The sequence below is a fragment of the Ambystoma mexicanum genome, chromosome 14 (genome assembly GCF_040938575.1).
Source record: "Ambystoma mexicanum isolate Mex_15411 chromosome 14, UKY_AmexF1_1, whole genome shotgun sequence".
Taxonomy (NCBI): Eukaryota; Metazoa; Chordata; class Amphibia; order Caudata; family Ambystomatidae; genus Ambystoma; species Ambystoma mexicanum.
The window spans coordinates 639,315,761-639,340,180 of record NC_090940.1 but is presented as its reverse complement, the minus strand read 5'-3'; the positions used below and the strand labels follow the sequence as shown (position 1 = coordinate 639,340,180).

The 24,420-nt window shown below is 51.1% G+C and overlaps 1 protein-coding gene across 4 annotated transcripts in view; it reads right to left on the bottom strand.

The window, feature by feature from the left end:
• The window catches only part of KIF26A (kinesin family member 26A), a 249,432-nt gene that overhangs the window by 180,491 nt on the left and 44,521 nt on the right, over positions 1–24,420 (bottom strand). The window lies entirely within an intron of this gene.

Sequence of the window (24,420 nt, the reverse complement as noted above, 5' to 3'; positions counted from 1 at the left end):
GGCAACACTGTTTTTACTCAAAGAGGGTGAGGGGGGTCAGCATAACAAAAGTTTGAAAAACAGGCTATGGGCCTCTTTTATTCCTCCCACCGAGCAATGAAAGGAAAGCAAAACAAAATGGGAGGGGCCGAGGAGGGGCCTGCGGCCCTTTGCCTTATCGCGGGGAGGTGCCAGAAAGCACACGGGGGTGTGAATTGCCCACCCGGACCAGAGTTTCTCCCCAGGAAGAGGCCGGTTAAGTGTGCACAGCAGCTGTGGCCGGACACCCCACACGGATGCCATGCAGGTGTGCACACACAGGCCTGGGGCACCCCGTAAAGCCCAGGCGCTGCCCTCACGCCCCTGGACGCTGGCTTGCTTTCCCACAGACCCTATGCGAGTGGAATTTGTGGCAGTGTGCATGCATGTTAGAATGATACGGCAGGAGGGGTATGGGTGGAGTTTGTGGCAGTGTGCATGCATGTTAGAATGAGAAGGCAGGAGGGGAGGGAGTGGAGTTTGTGGCAGTGTGCATGCATGTTAGAATGAGAAGGCAGGAGGGCTGTGGTTGTAGTCAGTGGCAGTGTGCATGCATGTTAGAATGAGAAGGCAAGAGGGCTATAGGTGTAGTTTGTGGCAGTGTGCATGCATGTTAGAATGAGAAGGCAGGAGGCTCTGGGTGGAGTTTGTGGCAGTGTGCATGCATGTTAGAATGAGAAGGCAGGAGGGCTATGTCTGTAGTCAGTGGCAGTGTGCATGCAGGTGAGAATGAGAAGGCAGGAGGGCTGTGGTTGTAGTTTCTGGCAGTGTGCATGCATGTTAGAATGAGAAGGCAGGAGGCTACAGGTGTAGTTTGTGGCAGTGTGCATGCATGTTAGAATGAGAAGGAAGGAGCGCTATGGGTGGAGTTTGTGGCAGTGTGCATGCATGTTAGAATGAGAAGGCAGGAGGGCTGTGGGTGGAGTTTGTGGCAGTGTGCATGATTGTTAGAATGAGAAGGCAGGAGGGCTGTGGTTGTAGTCAGTGGCAGTGTGCATGCATGTTAGAATGAGAAGGCAAGAGGGCTATAGGTGTAGTTTGTGGCAGTGTGCATGCATGTTAGAATGAGAAGGCAGGAGGCTCTGGGTGGAGTTTGTGGCAGTGTGCATGCATGTTAGAATGAGAAGGCAGGAGGGCTATGTCTGTAGTCAGTGGCAGTGTGCATGCAGGTGAGAATGAGAAGGCAGGAGGGCTGTGGTTGTAGTTTCTGGCAGTGTGCATGCATGTTAGAATGAGAAGGCAGGAGGCTACAGGTGTAGTTTGTGGCAGTGTGCATGCATGTTAGAATGAGAAGGAAGGAGCGCTATGGGTGGAGTTTGTGGCAGTGTGCATGCATGTTAGAATGCGAAGGCAGGAGGGTTGTGGGTGGAGTTTGTGGCAGTGTGCATGCATGTTAGAATGAGAAGGCAGGAGGATATGGGTGTAGTTTGTTGCAGTGTGCATGCATGTTAGAATGAGAAGGCAGGAGGGCTATGGGTGTAGTTTGTGGCAGTGTGCATGCATGTCAGAATGAGAAGGCAGGAGGGCTATGGGTGGAGTTTGTGGCAGTGTGCATGCATGTTAGAATGAGAAGGCAGGAGGGGAGGGAGTGGAGTTTGTGGCAGTGTGCATGCATGTTAGAATGAGAAGGCAGGAGGGCTGTGGTTGTAGTCAGTGGCAGTGTGCATGCATGTTAGAATGAGAAGGCAAGAGGGCTATAGGTGTAGTTTGTGGCAGTGTGCATGCATGTTAGAATGAGAAGGCAGGAGGCTCTGGGTGGAGTTTGTGGCAGTGTGCATGCATGTTAGAATGAGAAGGCAGGAGGGCTATGTCTGTAGTCAAAGGCAGTGTGCATGCAGGTGAGAATGAGAAGGCAGGAGGGCTGTGGTTGTAGTTTCTGGCAGTGTGCATGCATGTTAGAATGAGAAGGCAGGAGGCTACAGGTGTAGTTTGTGGCAGTGTGCATGCATGTTAGAATGAGAAGGAAGGAGCGCTATGGGTGGAGTTTGTGGCAGTGTGCATGCATGTTAGAATGAGAAGGCAGGAGGGCTGTGGGTGGAGTTTGTGGCAGTGTGCATGATTGTTAGAATGAGAAGGCAGGAGGGCTGTGGTTGTAGTCAGTGGCAGTGTGCATGCATGTTAGAATGAGAAGGCAAGAGGGCTATAGGTGTAGTTTGTGGCAGTGTGCATGCATGTTAGAATGAGAAGGCAGGAGGCTCTGGGTGGAGTTTGTGGCAGTGTGCATGCATGTTAGAATGAGAAGGCAGGAGGGCTATGTCTGTAGTCAGTGGCAGTGTGCATGCAGGTGAGAATGAGAAGGCAGGAGGGCTGTGGTTGTAGTTTCTGGCAGTGTGCATGCATGTTAGAATGAGAAGGCAGGAGGCTACAGGTGTAGTTTGTGGCAGTGTGCATGCATGTTAGAATGAGAAGGAAGGAGCGCTATGGGTGGAGTTTGTGGCAGTGTGCATGCATGTTAGAATGCAAAGGCAGGAGGGCTGTGGGTGGAGTTTGTGGCAGTGTGCATGCATGTTAGAATGAGAAGGCAGGAGGATATGGGTGTAGTTTGTTGCAGTGTGCATGCATGTTAGAATGAGAAGGCAAGAGGGCTATAGGTGTAGTTTGTGGCAGTGTGCATGCATGTTAGAATGAGAAGGCAGGAGGCTCTGGGTGGAGTTTGTGGCAGTGTGCATGCATGTTAGAATGAGAAGGCAGGAGGGCTACGGATGTAGTTTGTGGCAGTGTGCATGCATGTTAGAATGAGAAGGCAGGAGGCTCTGGGTGTAGTTTGTGGCAGCGTGCATGCATGTTAGAATGAGAAGGCAGGAGACTATGGGTGGAGTTTGTGGCAGTGTGCATGCATATTAGAATGAGAAGGTAGGAGGGTTCTGGGTGTAGTTTGTGGCAGTGTGCATGCATGTTAGAATGAGAAGGCAAGAGGGCTATAGGTGTAGTTTGTGGCAGTGTGCATGCATGTTAGAATGAGAAGGCAGGAGGCTCTGGGTGGAGTTTGTGGCAGTGTGCATGCATGTTAGAATGAGAAGGCAAGAGGGCTATAGGTGTAGTTTGCGGCAGTGTGCATGCATGTTAGAATGAGAAGGCAGGAGGCTATGGGTGTAGTTTGTGGCAGTGTGCATGCATGTTAGAATGAGAAGGCACGAGGCTATGGGTGTAGTTTGTGGCAGTGTGCATGCATGTTAGAATGAGAAGGCAGGAGGGCTATGGATGTAGTTTGTGGCAGTGTGCATGCATGTTAGAATGAGAAGGCAGGAGGCTCTGGGTGTAGTTTGTGGCAGTGTGCATGCATGTTAGAATGAGAAGGCAGGAGACTATGGGTGGAGTTTGTGGCAGTGTGCATGCATATTAGAATGAGAAGGTAGGAGGGTTCTGGGTGTAGTTTGTGGCAGTGTGCATGCATGTTAGAATGAGAAGGCAAGAGGGCTATAGGTGTAGTTTGTGGCAGTGTGCATGCATGTTAGAATGAGAAGGCAGGAGGCTATGGGTGTAGTTTGTGGCAGTGTGCATGCATGTTAGAATGAGAAGGCAGGAGGCTATGGGTGTAGTTTGTGGCAGTGTGCATGCATGTTAGAATGAGAAGGCAGGAGGCTATGGGTGGAGTTTGTTGCAGTGTGCATGCATGTTAGAATGAGAAGGCAGGAGGCTATGGGTGTAGTTTGTGGCAGTGTGCATGCATGTTAGGGGGCACTACGCATCATCCCAATGGATTCTGATGGCCACTGGAAGGAATGCTGAGTCTTCCATGTTTATTTCTACCTAAGCGACCCGGGGTATAGAGGTGGGAAGATTGCCAGAATGCCTCGTTTTCTGTCCTATCAGAGTGACCTGGGAGTTTAGGTTTCATTATGTCCTGCCATATTATGCCGTGTTCTGTTTGCCGCATTTGCAGTGCAATTCCACGCTTTGTAGGAACGCTGCAGGCAGCCTCTGCATATGGGGCTTATGCACTGTTGCCCGTCTAGAGCGTTGCCCCTACACACTGCTACGCATTCTTTTGCAACCTCAACTCCAATGTGGTTCTCTCAAATTGCATTGCAGGGACTTATTTACCGGTTAATGTTTTGCTGTGTCTTTTGCTTAACTGTCTCAAGTCACAGTGCCTTGAAGCATCTCACTCTAGGCCCCTGTTTTGACCTAAGATGCATTTTCTGCCCTCTATTAGCAGGACAAAGTAACTGCAGCCCAGGCGGAGAGGGTCATACAAAGGGGGATTATGCAAATGAACTCCCTAAGGCGCCCAGCCTCAGCCCAGAGGATTTCTGCCTGCAAAATCACCAGGGTGATCACCTTTGAAGGCCCCAGCAGGCCTCGGATACCCTGGTCCCGGCTTTGCTCCCAGAGAAGACAGGGCTGAAAACGCGCCCCCGTTTAAAAGCGCCCATATTTCCTTCCAGCTTTCACGTCTATAGAACCCGGCCGTTTCTGCACCTCCGGGAGCCCAGGTGCGCAAGTAGAAAGGTGTTGCCCTCCTGTTTTGTAGGCCACCCTGGCACTGTGGCAGGCTTAAAGACCCGAGCACTGCTGAGCCAAAGTTACTTTGCCCTGGAACATTTTGCACAGAGAAGCCTGGGTGCTTCGAGACTAGTACTGCGGCGGTGGTGGTGTGCTGTGGTAGCATTGTTCCATAAAGTCTGAAAACCGGGGAAAGTTTGGATCAGTTTTCAGGGAGTTGCGAAGGCGACAAATAGGCATTTCTGACATCCAACCCCGCCAGGGATGCGAGGTGCAGGAGAGGCACAGAGCACGGTTTCCCTGGCCCGTGCCCCCGTTGTGCAGCATATGCGCTTGGAATTAAATGATAGGTTATTTATAACGCGCTTAATACCCAGAGGTTTCTAAGCGTGCACCCAGGCAGGAATCAAACGTGTGTTGCTCCGTGTTGTCCCGCTTCCAGGGTGAGGACGTTGCCCCTGAGCTATCCTCCCTGTTTGCCCGCTCAGTCACTTGGCCGGCAGGCTGGCTGAGGAGCCCTGGGTGCTGAACTCTGGATGCACTGGCGGTTGCATTGCTGTTTTGAAGCCTGGCGGATTCCATCCCTGCCCACCCCCCGGCCCCCGACTCCCAGGTCCGGCGACGAGGCCTTATTGTGGCATAAAGCGCTGTACAAGCAACTCTGTGTCTCATAGCCTCATGGAGACAGTCAAAGCCTAGTAATATAACCAGAGTCTCACTGCATCCAGAAAGACAGACGTCTGGTCCCTCTTCCCCTAGTTGTCCCACTTCTCCCTCTTTCCCACAGTCTAAGGAACCCATCCTGCAGGGGGGCTATGGGGCTATATTTTCTCTATGCAGATGGCTATATATTACTACTAACACTAAAGATCTTGCTTCACTACTTTCTACAGTGCAACACTATATTTGTACCCAATGTAAACCATTTCCCCTGCAGTAACTATTTCAACAGCGCAACTCCATATGCAGTACAAAAAAATGCCCACTATATTAACTCGATGGTTCAGGCATTGAGAGCCTCTTCAACATACCTGACGAACGTGCATGTCATCTGCATGTCATTCAGTGTGCAGGCGTGCTGCCTGTAAAGTATAGCAGGGCCCACAACTATAGACAGTCGCTCTCGCAGTTAATAAGACTAACATATAATGGCCACTTCCCACTGTAGCGCTGCGATCCACAGAAAAGGGCCGAGTCCAACGGAAAAAGTGTGTCCAGCTGTCACCTAGTCGCAGTCATGGCAATTCTCTCCACACAGGTACTGTTTGTTGATTTGTAAATGTGCGCTACTTTTCTTATGTACCCTAAGTTTTGTCGACCCAACACTTTATTGGATAAAAAAAGGGACAGGTAATTCCTGCCCAATCAGAGCACGTGGAACGTTGAGTTACCCCGAGTTGGGCTCTGGTGGGGACGAACAGCAGACCTTGCACTCAGTCTCAGTCAGTAGGCCGCTGTGCGGTGGGGGGCGCAAGCTGTTCCCCGCGTGACCCGGGTGGGACTGCAGTGACCCGGAGCCCTTCTTGACTTCACAACATGGTCAGGAAGAAGCACTCTTGGCTGCAGAGCGGGCGGCGCGGGAGTGTGGGCGGTGTGTGGGGGCCTTTCCAGCCCTCAGATTCCTGGCCCCCACCCTGCTGCTGTCTCTTCTGATCCCGAATACACCCTGCAGAGGAAGCCGCTTGTTTTGGAGCCCCGACTTTCCACTACGTGCCCGCCAATCAGAAGGGGTGCAAATGCACAGAGATGCTTTCTGATACTTCAATGGCATTCCCCCTTCCCCAAATATGTAAACAAGCCACCCTTCACTTCCGGTGCATGCACTCTGGGGGCAGGGCGCGCAGCGCTACTGCTCCAATACCTCACAAACCACCTGGGTCAGTTCATAAACATGGCAAGCTCTCTGCCCGGGCATAGACTTCAATGGGACTCACCCCCGTGCCTGCCCTTGCGACTCAAAGGGCTGAGCTCGACAGCTGCTTCCTCTGCGAGGGGGGTGGGGTCCTTCAACGCCATCCCTGAAAGCAGCTTCCAAAGACATCGGGTGGAAGCAGGCATGCCACCAAGCCCGTGCGATGGGGGCATTCTGGGACTTGTAGTCCTGCACCCACAACGGGAAAATCCTGGACTACAGTTCCTAGAATGGTAGGAAGAAAAAAACAGATCTGAAACGCTCTGATTACTTACCGGTAATCTTCATTACTCCTAGTGCTACTCTTCCTCTTCAAAGTACTTAGCTCATGAGGACCCTGCCTCCGACACAGGACCTTCTTGTATTTCTTTAAATCCCTATAACTCCTCCCCCACATTCACGTCTCTCAGTTTCATATTACCAAGCAGGAGCATGGGACCTTCCCCGCATGGAGGGTGAGGAGGGTCGTGAGTACCGTGACAAGGAAGAGTAGGACTAGGAGTGATGAAGAGTACCGGTAAGTAATCAGAGCATTACCTCCACGCCCACTCTTTATCGTCCCAGTACTTACCTCATGAGGTATACCAAAGCAGCAATGGGGAAAAGGTCCCAATGAGAGACAGAGCCAAAAACAGTGCAGCAAAACGCACACCCACAATAACTCTTAATTCACATCCCCACAGACAAAACTCCAACCACGAAGGAACCAACCCCGAGTGGGAGAAACTCAACCCATAGCGGATAATGAAAATGCCTAGATCAGCCAAGGCGGCAGCCATACAAATCTCTTGCAGAGAAAACCCTCCTTGCATCGGCTCAGGAAGCCGCCAAACCCCTGGCGGACCGCCCCTGATCGTGCACAGCCACAGGCAGGCCAGAAGCCACATAGGCCCTGGAGATCACAACCCGGAACCACCGGAAAATGGAAACCACAGATGCGTTATGCCCAGCCCCAGCCGGACCACAAGCAATCAGAAGATTACCAGATTGGTGTAAAAAAGCAAACCAAGCCAAATACTCTAACACGTCCCGCCGGACATCAATGTTAAGCCGAGCCACCTCCTCAGGCGTTCTTGGATCATGAAAGAAGTCAGGGAGAACCAGATCCTGAGAGGTGTGAAAACCGAGAGATAACTTAAGGGAGAAACTTCGGACCACACCTCGGCACCACCGAGTCCGGCAGCACCCTCAGGAAAGGAGGGTGACATAAGAGAGCCCCAATCTCCCCAAGCCTACGGGCAGAAGTGAGGGCAATAAGAAGAGTAGATTTCAGTGTAAGATGTTTGATATCAATCTCGGAAATGGGCTCAAAAGGAGGCCCGTGAAGGAACCGTAAAAAAAGAGGGAGATCCCAAGGGGGAAGCCCTTTATCAGCACAAGGACGGGAAGAAGAAAAACCCTGGATCAACTTCCCCACCAACACCTCCCCATCCAAGTGACCATCAGAGTCCCCCAAAAGGAATTTCATGGAGGCCTATTGAGAGCAAAGCCTGGAACAACTGCCAGGCCCTTGTCAAGAGCCCTCCTGGAGGAATCGAAGAATAGTGGGGAGGCCAGAACGCAGGGGAGGGATCCCAGACAGCCCACACCAGTCTCGGAAATGGCCCCAATGCCTGCCGAACACCTTCAGAGTAGAGGGTCTAAGAGCATCCATCGTGGACTCAACTACAGGATCTGAGAACCCCTGAGATATCAACCTAGACCGAGCAATAGCCACACTGCCCATTTCATCCGGTGCACTTCCAAACGCAGATCCCCTTGAAGGGGACACGGCCACCTCGGATCCAGCCAAGGTTCCAAGGACCGAATCTCCAACAGAGAGGGGAGCCAACTCCGTCGGGACCAGAACGGAGCTAACAACAACACAGTCACCCTGGACACTCTGATGCGCCAAACTACCCGGGGCAGAAGGGGAATAGGAAAGGCATAAAGGAAAACCCCAAGGCCACTGTACAGAGAGGGCGTCCATCCCCCAATCCCCTTGGCCTGAAACCGAGAGCAGAAGAGGGGAACTTCTGCTGAGGACGGGGATGCGGGGGACCCTAATCTGACACAGGTCACTGCAAAGACCTGGGCCAACAGGACCAGTTCCGCAGAGGAGTGAAAACCGGCGTCTGAGAAGATCCGCTTGAACATTGTCCACCCCTCTGATACGCAAGGCCACCAGAGACACTAGATGAGATTCCTCCCAGGTGCCTATCAGCGCTGCCAGAGCATTCAAGGAGTGGCCGGAACCCATTTTGCAGTTGAGATATGCCAAGGCCATTGTATTGTCCATTCGGAACAAAACCGCCGACCGTCCAGCAACTCCTTGAAGTACACCAGAGCTTGGATAATGACACAGCTCTCACCAACTGGATGATCGCCGGCTCTCCCCAGATCTTACAACCCTTGAGCTGAGAGGACTCCCAATGTAGAACCCCCCAACCCATTCTGCTGGCGTCGGTAGTAAGAGAGGCCACAGGAGGAAGGACCATACACACCTCAGCCTGTAGACTTGGATCCCCAGCCACCATAGCAGGGAGACTTGCAGCGCTGCGGACACTGAAATCAAAACTACAAAAGCCGAGACGTTGGGAGCCAGTGGGAGAGAGTATAAGACACCACGGGACGTAACTGAAGACGGGCCCAAGGAACTGGAAAACACGCAAGACGCCACGTGCCCCGTAACTTCAGCAACAGGCGAATCCGAGACATACTGCCTTCTGAGAACCCAGCCCAGAACAGCCAGCAAGCGCCCCCCCTACACAACATCCAGAGTACGTTCCGCAATACCCCGCTCCGGAAGAAGCCCATTACCCAGGAAGCCGAACCCCACCGGTCCCATACACCTCAGAGAAGATAGAGACGAGGAGCCAGGGAAAACCGCCAGTCACTGCACTTGCACCAGAGGAAAATCACAGGACGTTGAAGCAGGCCTGCGCCGCAATTTAACAGCATGCTTGTTAGCCCACAAAAAGATCCAACCTATCAAAAGGAAGATACAGGACAGCCCAGAAGTCCAGCAGAACCTGGCCCCCTCAGCCGACAGAGGAGCCACCAGGATGGCGTCAATGGGCAGAGTAGTGTCACAAAGCGGGGCAAAGCAATCCATCCCCGATAGCAGACATCAAAGGCAACCCCCAACCTGGGGTATGCCTATACTGGAAAAACCCACTGAAGTGACATCCCCCTCCACCGGCACCAGGGGCTCTGAGAACCCCTCTAAGCACAGACATGTGCCACCATCTGCCATATCACTTCCCACACGTCTGAGAGGAGGGGTGAAAGCAACACGTTGGCACCGGAGGACGTAGGCCCTAAAAGAAGAGACACTGGGAACCCCCTGCATGGCCGTTACTTCCATGATGCATTTTCCATAATACCATGCCGGACAAGGGAAAAGCAAATCAACTCCTTCGACTTTCCCTCGTGCAGTTTAGAGGAAGAGGACAGGACAAGGAGTCTGCGTCCATAGCTAGCACAGACCCAAACACACCACTAACTCGCCACATGACTGAGAGGTGGCTTGAGCCCTGTATCCAGTAGCTGGTAGCCCCATGCTCTAAATGGTTCCAATGCGTCGGTCTAGGAAGGATGAAGGGCCGAGTCAGCACCGCTGAGACTCGAACCCGAAGTGTAGACTATGCCAGGCCGGTACCTTCCGGCCGTTTGCAGACATGTCCAAATCTGCGCCGTTTTCACAGGCTGCACGCAAGGAATGCAGCCAACACCCGGTGCATCCTGGGCTGCGTGTGTCTGAGGAGCGGGTGGTATGTGACATGCCTGTGACAGAACAGAGCCCCCACACTTTCAAAGACTCTCTGCCACTGTCACACCACGACAAGAAGCAGAGAGGCCTCACAACGAAAGGGAAGGCTAGCCCATACTGCCAAGTGCTTGCCATCATTTCTAATAAAGATGTGTACACAGAGCATGAGGAAACGGCCTGTCGAAGGAGTCAAGATGGCCATACCAGCAAGAGAGGGGAAAACATCAAGCACAGTCCTCCCCTCTCCTTACCTTCCCCCAGAGAATGCAGCCAACATCCGGTGCATCCTGGGCTGTGTGTCTCTGAGGATCAGGTGGTATGTGACATGCCTGCGACAGAACAGAGCCCTCGCAATTTCAAAAACTCTCTGCCACTGTCACCTCACGACAAGAAGCAGAGAGGCCTCACAACAAAAGGGAAGGCTAGCCCATACTGCCAAGAGCTTGCCATCATTTCCAATAAAGATGTGTACAAAGTGCACGAGGAAACGGCCTGTCGAAGGAGTCAAGATGGCCAAACCAGCAGGAGAGGGGAAAAACATCAAGCACAGTCCTCCCCTCTCCTTACCTTCCCCCGGGCCATGCAGGACCCGGGACACAATGCTCACGCAGTGGTCTGGAGCCCAGCAAAGAACCGAGCAAGGCAATCCGGCTCAACTGTGACCCCCAAGCCCTGCAGGGGACCCAGGAGCAGCACCGCACCTGAGGGAGCCGAGGGCCCCGCCACACAGCCCCCCCCCCAAGGGGCCAGCAATCGGTGCTCCCCAGTGCCCCGCACCAGGAAGAAAAAGTCCAACCTGCCAGAGGCAGGAAAAATTTAACTGAGTGACGTGGATGTGGGGGAGGAGTTATAGAGATTTAAAGAAATAGAAGAAGATCCTGTGTCGGAGGCAGGGGCCTCATGAGATAAGTACTGTGACGAGGAAGAGTGGACATGGAGGTAATGCCATCTTGCAACTGGAGTGTGGCCGGCTGGCCTGTCTGGCAGTGTGCGTGCATTACAGGGGGCACGTTATAGCATTGCATATATACAATATGTGCTTGTTAGGGTTTATCAGCTGCCATTTACAGAGTCTCCGGCTGCTCTGGCAGGTCGGGGTACACCAGTGGGGGGGAGGGGCATGGCGAGATGGCTTTGCTGCTGTCTAGGCTATTGCATAGGCATTAGACATGGGTAGCATAGCTCAGGGGCAACGCGCTCGAGGACGACGCGGGGCAGCACGGGCTCAAATCCTGGCTCCGCGCTTAGAAACCTCTTCGGTATGTAGCGTTTTATAATGAATTAATAATGTCATGTATTAAAATCACTACTTTTAAGAATGTTGTATTTTCTGTATTATTTGGCTGAAAGTGTCTGATTCTAATAATGATTGATTGCTATATAATATGAGAGGTGTATGTTTGCCCTGCTTGCTTTGAGTCGGGTTAGTTATTTTTAGTCACCTGCGTGTATCCCCCGGTTGTATTTGTGTAGAGTTATTTATACTGCATGGAACGTTGGCACACAGAGCGCTGGCCAGGGGGGCTAGTGTGCCGCCCATTGAAAAGACCCCGAAGGTCCTCATAGAAAGCTGATAGCGCCTCGTTGGCCGCCAGAGGAAGAGATTCTTCGCGGAAGACTTGAGCTCCCTTCAAAGAAAGGCTGTTCCTGCTTTCTTTGCACCCAGGCGCCACTGACCCCTAACTTGCCCCTGTGTCAAATGGCATGGGTGGCTTGCATGCACTTTGACCCTCATCCTGGTTCATCCATCCATGTGTAAACCTCCCAGTAGGCCTGGCTCTTCTGGAGGCGTTATGCCACATCGCCCATGGCATCCCGCTGCCTTCATTGGGTGAAGGTTATTCAGTGCCCCACCGATACCCGAAGCACGATGCTTCTAGAGTAGGTCCTGGTGACCACCAAGGCTTGCCAGGAGCCCGCGGTGAGTGTCACTTGAGTCGCAGCTTCCAGTGAAGACCACCGGTAGGGAATCATAGAGTTCTTATGGTGACTCTCTGTTGGCGGGGGCCCGGGGCACCATCGCCTAGGACACTGCGGTGGGATCATCAAGGTTCATACAGAAAGCCCTCAGGGTCCCCGTTGGTGTGGTTGTCTTCAAGACCATTACTGCACGGGCCGGCAGACTCTTTATTGACATGGTGACATCATCAACATCACTGCGCAAGTGGCGTGTGTGTGTGTGTGTGTATGTGTGTGTATGTGTAAGACTGTGCAGACAAAACCATCAACAGAACAGTGGTCACGCCATTGGCGTCGAACACCACTGCAACGTCACCAAAACCGAACAATGTCTGTATGCCCCTCCTAAGGACTGCAGGTGGCCATTGCCTGGCGGCTTAAAATCTAAGGTCTTAGGTCAACACAAATACTATTGTTACAACGTTATTTTAGGGATCAACAGGGGTGCTCGCCCTCTAAATCTAGAGCTGAAGAAATTTGGAAGGAAGGAAGTGTCCTGAAAATAGGTGTCCTGTGAGTGGAGCACTGATGCCCACACTGTATGCGCGTGCCATGCTCTGGGTGGCCCGGATGCACCAGCAACATGGAGGAGACACCTTCTGGGCTCAACTAAGTCTGTTCTTATGGCAAGTAGTCCATGGATAATACATGATCCTGGCCTGGCCAGACGCATTCTGAAGGACACCAGACTTCCACCTACTGATGGCACTCTGCCACCAAGTTGAGAACAGTCTATTCCTACTTTGTATGTATTTAGGTCCTTTTTTTTTTATTTTGGCAGACAGCGTGAACAAAAGGAAACACATTTTTGAGAAGTTGCCATGGATAACATCCACCCGGACCGAAGAAGCGAAGAGCATGGCCTGGAAAGGCTGTAGCTATCCAACGGCACTTTCCTCAATTCAATTCTCCGCGGGAAGATAAAAGTTGACGAAATTGAGGCTTGGAATTGGCCGTAAAGAGGACTCAATATCTGTCGGACCTGAGTGGCGGCGTAATCCCGGCGCTAATGCTGATTGGAGGGCCTTATTGATCGGTGGTGGTTTGCAGGATAAGCAGGGGAATGGTTTAACAGCTCCTGTGACACAAGCTGTAATGAGGAACCCGCTTTGGGGACCCGCCGATCCACATGGGAGCCGCTCTTCCGGGCTCAAGCGCTGCCGGCTGACGAGCCGCGTGTGGTGGGTCTTAAAAGGCTTTGCTACCTTGTATCTGTGGAGAGATGCGAAAAAGATGACATCATAGGAACTCATAACCGAGTGCATTAGGTTGATATTGCTAGGTTCTGGACGCCATATTACTCAGGCGATCGCGCCGTCCCAAATCAATAAACACATGTCCCATTGTGTTGCACAGGCCACGGCGTTCGTTGTGCAAGAGACCGTTCAGTTTGTGACGAGCACTACCCAACTTGCCTCATGGTCACTTCATGGCGCTAGGAGCGTCAGACTTCTTAGCCTGTAACAGTGGAGCCTTTTGGCTGTTCACAATGGCATCGAGTTGGCATCTTTCAAAAGGAACTTCCACGCATCCTTCTTGGTGGGCTGCCCCAAGGCCACAGGACTGTCCTCTGCGATTAAAGTGGGGGCTTGATGAGCCCTGCTCCTGTCCCAAGGCGTGTCCGAGCCGTGCCGTGCTCAGACCCCAAGGCCCTGCTGCAAGGATGAGAAGTCCTGTCCTGGTCTCAGTTAGGGGGTTGTGTTCACTCCAGTGTTTGGCCTCATTTCTCCATAGTCTATGTGAGGGATATGATGTTATAGATTATTTATAACGCGCTTAATACCCAGAGGTTTCTAAGTGTGGATGCGGGGATCGAAACTGTGTTGCTCTGTGTCGTCTTGCTTCCCAGGCGAGCACGTTGCCGCTGAGCTATCCTCCTACAAATGAGCCGGTCATCTGCTCCGTGGCTCCCACGCAAGAGTTGGAGCCACTTTTGGATCAAGTTTAGAAGTGGGATCTGGAGGAATGTGCTCTAGGCCAGTGTGGGGCGTCCCAAATTGGGAGGGGTGGCATTGATAGCGGGAGGGATGAATCCAGATTCATTCAACCGGCCTTACAGAGGGTGCAGTGTCCTTATTTTAAAGGTGGGAAGATCCTGGACTGAAAATGAAGGTCCACTCTCTAGATATCTAGGCTGGAAGAGTGAATCGTGTCCAGTTGGCACGCTGCTGCCCTGGTCTTTGCCATCACCAGGTGGGCACGCACCAGCACAGGTCACCTTGCTTTATCATGATTCCAGAGGTGTTAATATAGCGGCTGGGGTTCAAATTCCCAGTACAATCAAAAAATCCCAGCGCTACAGTTTTAAATAACAAAGTCATCAAATGCAACCTTCCTTACAATTTGGGGGAAAAAAACAATCTTTTTGAAACAGGGAAATAAAATGTCAAAGACGATAATGCTACTGGAGGACTTTGGTTATGCCAGAAAATCCAGAATGCAGATTCACAAAAAAGGTCGACACAGAACTCGCGACTAAGGAGAGCTTAAAAAGAGGGGTGCCGAGTAGCAAGAAACATCCTCATCTCGCCAGAAGACACAGAAAAGCCCCAAAACAGTCAAGGAGAGCGATCTCGGCATCAACGGGCCTGGAGCGATGCGTCCATCCTCCTAGTGTGGCTTTCTACCTGACCGCCTCAGCGCCCCTCGTTTCAAGCGCTCCGCAATCGCTGGGGGGGGACCCTGTAGATCATGAGTCCAGAATCTCTAACACGCGTGAATGTTACCTGTATTATCTCTTTCACGTTTGATGTGCTGATGGTTGTCATATCACCTGCATGACAATAACATGACTTCCCATTTTTTGGCCCGGCGAGGACAACATGCTGGGTTTTTAATCCCAAGCTTTGATCCTTCTGGAATTTGTATCCAACCTTTTCAGAATTTTTAAGAAATATCAGCATTTCTTTCCAAGGAGAAGCGCACATTGTTTAGATGCTAAAAATGTTTTTATTTGTACATCCATTCATTAAAATATTAAGCACATTAAATAAGAAAATAGGTTTCTAATATTTCTTTAGATCGGCTCCAAAGACACTGAGTAGCATGAAACACAAAAAATGTTGTTAAATTCACATGAACTAGTATTGAAAATGTTTTTCAATGAATCGAGCCCAAGCCATGTGATGCCCGCCTGAAGACGAGCATGAGGGTAACGAGGCCCTCACACGTGGCCCGCTACTGCTCTGTACTCTCAAGCACTCACATGCTTTTAGACCCATCATGCTTCCATATCACTTTAACAAACACCCAAACAAATCGTGCGAGGCTGCTTCTTTCAAAAAGCAAGTTTTACTCCAGCTCTCCCAGACCTTCAAGCCCAGTTCTCTAGAACCTCAACTGCTTCCAAGTACAGGAAATTCCTGAAAACGCTGCCTTTTCCATCTTGCATATGGAATGGACATCGGACTTTGCACTGCAAAAATACACTTTGCACAGCTCAATGAATCAGGTTTGTGTCGGCAGTGCAAAGCCGCTTTTCAGCAGTGCAATAATACTTTTCACCAGTGCAAAGTCCCTTTGAACCGTGCAAAGAATTCCATGAATCAGGCACAAGGACTTCTACTATATTTAGAAAATGGATCCAGCGATAACTCTGCTTCTACGTCTACACCCAGCAATCCGCGGATAAAGTGTGTGGTCGCGTGCGCTACGGATAACTCAAGAGCGCGTAATAACAGCAAGCCTCCATGCAGCCTATCCGAATACACACCACTACTAATATCAACCAAACACTTATTGGGTAGGGTCCTGGACCAAGATAGCGCGTAATCTGAACAGCTGCCGAAGGGATCCGTGACAAGCCTTGCATGCCCCGTCGCCGGCATGTAATCGCTGTCATTCCTGGTGTATCTTACGCGCCGTGTGGACACGACAGGCCACCGTCCCTCCGATACGCCGCCGTAGCTCCCACCTGCCCCCGATAGCCACCGCAGGCACTCTGTCTTCGTCCAACTGACAAGTGCTGGTGGCAGCTCCACAGACGACGCTCTGGACCCCCACCGGCTCCGCAAAATAATTCTCTGCCTGTGGAATCTTTGCTTTCTGAACGGGCAGTCATTTGGCGGCAGGGTGACAGCTGAACTGGTCTTTTTGAAGTTGCCTGAAATGGCAGCGGGGACTGTCATTCACCCAGCAAGGCCTTTTTTCAAAGGTCATCAGAAAAATGTTAGGGAGGGGGGAATAAGTGCCATCCGTGACTACCACTCAACCTAGCGGGCCGCCAACAGGGCTGAAATAGGATGATTTTGCTTTTGGCGGATGAGAGCCCATTGAAGTCTACAGATGTGTACGAGTGAATGCCGTGTGTCTGAAGGGACTCCACTGTGGTTGAACCAGTGGGGTGTGCAGGGAGCGGTCTAGGGCGGGCTGGAATCTGATTGGTCACCCCATTATCGTAAACTATGATAATTATGTGTGTGTGTGCTTGTACTTCACGCCTCCCCTGCATAAGTCAGTGCCCCACTTGGGGCACCCCAGTGAAAAGAGTCTGGACACAACACCGGTTGACACCCACCAAAGGCGTGTGAGTTGCGTGGTATGCCCTGTCACTCAGACTTGATTGGCACTTCAGATGCTGCTTGTGAAGTCACAGCAGCAAACACTCTGGCCTGTGTGTTCCTGTCTTCCCTCTCCTGCATGTTGCTGTCCTGGGTATGCAATCTTTGGTACACCCTCCCCCCTTTCATCTCTCTCTTCTACCCCGAGACTGATGTATCGTCCCGTCACCGCCCCGTGCCTTCTTTCCCCAGCACATGCGGGAAGACGGGTGCCCCATTGGAAACCCCACAATGGCGGCGCTGCTCCTGCTCCGCGGACAGTCCTGTCAGCAATTACCTCAAACCTGAAACATCAATATCTCGTTTCACTTTGGTTTCTATTCAAGCTCCACAGGAGCAATAAAGATTTCAAAGCTGCCAGTTTCGGAAGGGTTCTGCCGATGGGTCCCGCCCACCATGTCAGATGCCCAGGAAACCCGGTAGGGGGTGGGAAGTCACTGCAGTGGCTCCCGACCATCCTTGCGAGACACTGAACATCTCTGTAAAAAACAAAAAAGCAAAATGCTTTGCCAAGGAACCGATTACCTCAAGAAACGTCTCTTGTAGATAAACACAAAATAAAGTAACTTTATGGGAAGGGTTTAGTTTTTTGGCCTGGAAGAGCCTGGCTTTCTTGACAGCACCGGCCACCAAGAGAGAGCCACTTTGCACTCCCAGGCCACAAGCTGCCATGTAAGCACACCTATGTGACATTAACTCCGTTGACCCGATTCAGGGAATTATTTGCGTGGAAAATAGGGTACTTGTGTATCAAAATCCGCGCAAGTCAGCATTTGTCTATTCATGGAATCGAATGCGCAGTACTTTTGCTGAACTTTCATGGTTTTTGCACAGCGTTGGCACGTCTCTGCGAGCCGTCAAGGGCCTTGCGCCTGACTCCACATAGAGCTTGGGCGCGGCTTGCGCAGAGGCCTGGGAAGGGGGCAAAATGGGGAAGAACTTGTGAAAAAATGGGCATTCCGAGGCCCACATTTGGCAGGCACAAGACGTATTCAAGGATTCGATCGCGCAACCTCTCGGCAGGGAAATGTCCATGCTAGTCCTTCATACTATCCGCCACCCGAAGGCAGGCGTAAGTACACATGGACCTGGGTCCAATATCGGCCCACTCCGGTACCGTGAGACTCTGAACCACGTCGGCCTTTAGGAAACTACAGCCGATCCACCCAGTGCCAGCATAGCACCGGTTATCCTGCATTTATTGTGGATTTCCCGACAGCACCCCTCTGCTACCCCAGCAGTAGACCTCACGGACAGCACCGCCACTGGTGCCATTTCCTGACGAAGGCCAGCATAAAGACGGCTCCAACCAAGCCACTTTCTTTGGCCGAAAGACACCCTGTGTTACACCCTGTTTCGAACGACGTGACACAACTGTATCACTACCCTGTATTTGTCATATTCGAAGATTGTTGTGTGCACTTTTTGTTTACCACGCCTCAGACCATCCCCAGTCTCAGGCTCGTGTTTTTCCTGTACCAGTGGTTTCTTATACCCCCTCGATCTGTAAGGAAACATGTATCCCGATGTAGTTTTGACCTCTACACTCCAGAGGGCGACACCTATTTTTGCTACTACTGTATAACTAACTTTGTCCGTTCGTCGATTTCAACCATCTTTCGTGCTTATCGGAAGAAATGTAAAGTAAATTGTTGAGCCACTAACTACTTCCTCTGTGAGTACATAATAAACACACACACACAGCACTTTTTTGTCTCTGTTTTGGATCTCCTCACCCTTAAATATATTTGCAATAAATCCATTCAGCTGTTTAGGCCGCGCGCTGGCGCAATTATCCCAACACATTTTGCCTCTAAGAAAATCAATGCATAACTAAAACAACCTTCAAACCGTTGGATGAATTTGCACCAAACTTTCTAGTCTTGGGGGGTCAATGACATTTTTGGAAAATTCCATACAGATGGGGCAAATGAGGCAAGAGTTGTTAGCAGGTGATTCTTCAGGGGGGAAATTCAGAATGCCTGCTGCATAAAGATGTGAGGGTTAACCCCACCCAAAAAAAAGTGAAACCCACCACCACCAACCCTAGTTCCAGTCCCCTTATTGTGACGCAAAGCAGGAGAAGACCCTGAGAAGCCAAGACCCAGCACTAACCTTTTAGGTAAGTTTCTCCTGCCCGCTGGATGAAGGCGGCGCTGAGGACATGGCGCCTACCACAGGCTCCGCGTCTCATTTACTGAAAGTTGGGGGGGGACAAACACCCCTGTCCCCCTTAAAATTATACCCAGGGCTGTGGCAGTGCACCCTTGAAAATAGTATTCTGGTTTTCAGAGAGTCAGGGTTACTCTCCTGTGTGAATGGGCATGTGGTTCCATCGTATGTAATGCGGGGGCGGGGGTGTTGTTTTTTTGCTTGTTCCCATGGTCGGGATTGGTGCCCAGAGCAACGGCAAAGTCTTCAGGGCGAATAGTTTTTAAATGTTTTTATTTTGATTGTTTTAAAGGGAAATGCATCCAAGTGCACGCGCTTTTGTCAGTTTCCACTCTGCCAAGTGTTCCAGCACTTTTTAAATATAAAACCACATGTTACCGGATTTCCCCCCGGCTCTGCGTGGCCGGCAGCAGCGCAGCCTTTGATTGGCCGCCGACCACTGCTGCAAACAAAGGATTAGCAGTGTGTGTTCAAATCGCTCCTGAAATCCTGGAAGGCGCATGAAGGAAACACTTGCCAATAAACACACAGCTGGGGAATGTGAAATACTGTGCCAGGATCGAGCTGCAGGGCCTCTCCTTCCACACCGCCAGTCTGTTTCTTCACCCACCAACAAGTTCAATGGATGGTTCTAAGGTTTGGGGCCTGGGTAGGATGTCCTGTCAGAGCTGAGAGAGGCCGTCCTCCTTGTGTGTTGTGATAATTATAATGATGTGTTATTTATATAGCGCCTTATTCCAAAGCACTTTACAAAGCACATATTTACATACAATATCACCCAACCAAATTGGTACTCATTTATCGACCTCGGAAGGATGAAAGGCTGAGCTGGCCTTGCGGGGATTCGAAAGAACACCATGTATGCCAAGTTTTATTCAAGTAAGACATTCAATTACTACAAAATGGTCCGAATCGTGGTCTCCTGGCACGTGAGCCAAGGATGAAAATAGAAGCTGAGCGTGGGGCACCCGAACAACAACAGCGTGATCACACTACCTTATATTCCCAGAGACGAGAATACACTACAAGGCCAAGTTCAAAGACAATCTTCATGGCAGAAGGCATGGGTGATGAGAAATGTTGGGCTAATTGGGTGGTGTGGTGAGGTAAAGTCAAGTCCACGTCCAAGCACCTGGGTATGAGCTTACGTGCTGCTAAATGAACCGAATGTTCCAGACATGGCACCAGCATTCCAACCAATTGTAGAGGGCAGTATAACGAAGGGCCTTATAGTTTGAAAGCCAATGACATACTGTATACTTCATAAGTGTTGAAGTTGACTTGCACTAGATGAGGGCACAAGTTGGCCACCTGATAGCAGACAGCCAATCACAACCTCACTGCTTATAGAAAGTATACTTAGATGTTCCCCTTGAGCATATCACAGCCCCCCGTAGGTTTCTCTTATTGACCACCTAGTATGACATCACGTCTGATGAATTTTTAGTATAAAGATGTGTTTTTTATGCATAATGTTTGAGAGCTTGTGCAACATCCGTTGATATCCATTGTATCTCCCTGTTTTAGACAATTGATATTAAAACAGAAAAATACTTTGCCATCTTCCTGAGTTGCTTCCGTATTTGGTGTAAGAGTTACTCTTCCTCCCATCCACTGCATGAGACGCTACCCAAAGGACCATATGTTCACGTGCAGTGTCGGATGCTTCCACTGAAGTATAAAACTCATTAATTTCATTATCAACAAATGCTTTCAACGTGTGCAAAGGCGGGGTTAAGGGCCGCCATGGCCTTGCCCGACAAGAGACGCAGCTTGGATTTTTTAAAAATCCTATGAAAAGATGATGTCAACGAGCAAAAAGTATGAAGGATGATCCTTCAATGTAGTTTTGCTACTCCTTCACAAGCCGCGCCGCAAAGTGCAAAGGTCGGCCAGTCATTTAACACCTTCCCATGTTCTCACTCCAAGGTCCTGCATACCCTTTTAGGCCCCGTCTTCACCATGAAACGCAGGTGGTTTTGGATAAACATTACACCTAATAACATCAGATCCTATTTCAGCCTCTAAAATTCGCTAGACGCGGTGCTAGTTATCTGCCAGTTCACCGTGCGGGGATACACGGGCACGGGTTTCAGACTGCTTCCCATTTCTCCATCGTTGAGACTTCCGGTACTGTAAACGGTGGGGCCTTTTGGGCCCTTGCACCCTACACCTGGGTGATGGCTCTACAAGAAAGGGGACTTGTGTGCAGGGGACAGGACGTACACCCTTCCCCTGGTTCCCGGGGCTGACTTCAGCTGGGATCCAGAGTGCACCCATCATCACACCTCTTTTTGGGAGTGGGCTAACATTGAAAATGGGGGAGAGTTGGATCCTGGCTGGCTCTACACTACAGTTACCAGAATTTCCTGCTGCCACTGCCTGGTGCATGCAATAGGGATTCAACCCTGCACACCTGCATCCATTCAGCCTCCCCGAAGATTGCTGAGGCATGAAAGCGCACTAGGAAGAGAACATCTTTGGACTGTTTGAGCTCACTGCAGCTGGGACCCAGAGTAGCACCCCTGCCACCCATCAAGTTTTTGTTTGCACATATATATATATATATATATATATATATATATATATATATATATATATATATATATATATATATATATATATGTACATAATAGCACCTACTACAGCAAACCTATTTTCTAAGCCTGTTCTGTCAACATATGTTTTCTAATTGAATGTAGTAATTTCAAAAGAACAGCAATCAGCGGACACATTGGATGCTGGTCCATAGCAGTGGGTGGTACCAGGAGCGAGGGTACTGGTGGATCGTGACCCTATATTGATGACATTGAGGATTTTACTGTGGCTTGCCTTGGTATCAGCATCGTCAGAGGTGGGGTATACATATTAACTTTTGTATAGGTGTTATTTTTCAAGTTGTACTGTTTTCTGTGCATCAATGTGGGTGCGCCACGCGTATAGTGACCTGGCGTATGGAGGCGCGCGTGGCGGATGGAGCGCGTTACAATAAAAGAGTTAAGTTACAGCAGAGAAGGTAATGAGAAGAAGCAAGATGAGGTGCAGGTAGCTCTCCCACTATAAATTAGATAATCTGTGGGGGTGGGGGGAGGGGTTCATGCCAGGTTGACCCAAACAACAGAATGCCTCGGGTCAGAGGGGTGTTCTGTGGTTTGCCTGATGGCTGCCTGTCTTTCCATGGCAATGATGGTTTGCAGTGTCCCATCACCGGTCCCAAGTGAAAAGATATTTTATATAAGATCTTTTCGCAAAAAGACAGATTTCGAAAGACCGCCCGCGACCGCATGCAGCGATCTTTCTAAATCGAACTGGCACGCCCCTACCGCACATAAGTGCGTGCAGGGCCTGACAAGCAGGCCGGGACCCTGAAGCGCAGGACCAGGAGAACGGAAAAGTGTGTGGGTGGGTGTTTGTTGGTGTGTGTGTTGTGTGTATGTATGAGTTTTGGTATGGGGGAGTGTGTGGTATGGGGCGGGGGCTGAGAGATGGGGGCTCATGGGTGCGTGTGTGTTGGTGTGTGCGTATATATCTGTTTTGGTTTGGGTGGTGGGGATGAAGGGAGGGTAGGAACAATGGGGGCATTAGGGGTGAAACCCCCCTCCCCCCGAACATTTTAAAAAAAAGGAACTACGCATTTTAAATTGGTCATTTATTCTTGAGACCTTTAGAAAGAAGTATTTTCTAGAACCCTTTAACCGCACCGCTCTTAAGTTCACCATGCAATCCACTAGGAACTCTCGTCCTAAGGCGTGATTGGTTGAGTTATCCACGTGTGGCTCATGGGAACCCTGGGTCATGCGCCCTGGAACCTCTGGAGCGCAGTGAAGCGCGTGTTCTATTGGCTCTGTCATTGGAGATCAGAAGCAGGCGGTTAAGTGGGGGGGGGCTATCATTTTGTCAGCAGCTGCGCAGGAACCGTGCCCTGGTCGCAATTACAGGGTGGGTGGTATCCAGCTCTACCCGCGGTCTGGCTCGTTTCAGGAACGGCGGAGCAGCAAAAGCCGGCCATCACATCTCTCGCCTTCCTGTCGGATGGTTTAAGGGTAGGGGTCAGGGCGGTGCTGTGGCAGACTTGCGGGGTCAGTTGCAGGACTATTACTAGGCTGGAAACTTTCTGCAAGTCCCCTCTTTGCACTTGTGCAGTTAATCTTGGGTATAGATTTATTTCCACCCCATAACCTTTCTCCGAGGTTTCTGTCATGGTCAAAGGGACCTTTCTGAAGAGCTGCTGTCGCCACCGTTCCCCAACCGCACAGGCAAGGCTTTCGCAACACACTTGCCTCCATTCCCCAACCGCACAGGCAAGGCTTTCGCAACACACTTGCCTCCATTCCCCAACCGCACAGGTCGGGCTTTCGCACACACTCTCCTCCATTCCCCAACTGCACAGGTCGGGCTTTCGCACACACTCGTTCCTGTTCCCCAACCATAGGCTGAGGTATTGCCATCACACGCCAAGTGCTGCCTCATAGGCTGAGGTACGGCCATCACATGCCAAGTGCTGCCTCGTAGGCTGAGGCACGGCCATCACACGCCAAGTGCTGCCTCGTAGGCTGAGGTACGGCCATCACATGCCAAGTGCTGCCTCGTAGGCTGAGGCACGGCCATCACACGCCAAGTGCTGCCTCGTAGGCTGAGGCACGGCCATCACACGCCAAGTGCTGCCTCGTAGGCTGAGGCACGGCCATCACACGCCAAGTGCTGCCTCGTAGGCTGAGGTACTGCCATCACACGCCAAGTGCTGCCTCATAGGCTGAGGTACTGCCATCACACGCCAAGTGCTGCCTCATAGGCTGAGGTACTGTCATCACATGCCAAGTGCTGCCTCATAGGCTGAGGTGCTGCCTCATAGGCTGAGGTACTGCCATCACACGCTAAGTGCTGCCTCATAGGCTGAGGTACTGCCATCACATGCCAAGTGCTGCCTCATAGGCTGAGGCACGGCCATCACACGCCAAGTGCTGCCTCATAGGCTGAGGTACTGCCATCACATGCCAAGTGCTGCCTCATAGGCTGAGGCACGGCCATCACACGCCAAGTGCTGCCTCATAGGCTGAGGTACTGCCATAATATGTCAAGCGCAGTCTCATAAACAGATGAGGTACTGCCATTATATTCTGTGTACAGCCTCACATGCCCAACTATTTCCACGTATGCCAGGTGCAGCCACACCTGTGCAGTTACGGTCATCACATGCCATGTGCTGCCTTCCAGGAGCAGATATATAGCCACATGTCAAGGAATAGCCCCATATGCCCGGGTGTAGACTCTGTATGCCTGGTGTAGCCCCATATGCCCGGGTGTAGACTCTGTATGCCCGGGTATAGCCCCATATGCCCGGGTGTAGACTCTGTATGCCCGGGTGTAGCCCCATATGCCGGATGTATACCCATATGCCCGGGTGTAGACTCTGTATGCCCGGGTGTAGCCCCATATGCCCGGGTGTAGACTCTGTATGCCCGGGTGTAGCCCCATATGCCCGGGTGTAGCATCTTCATGCCAGTCTAGCTCCGCATTCCCTGCCGCCTCTTTACTTTTAGCCCCTACCCCTTGCAGAGAGGGGGCCTAGGACGGAAGGGTCTGTGTTCCCGGTAGCATCAGAG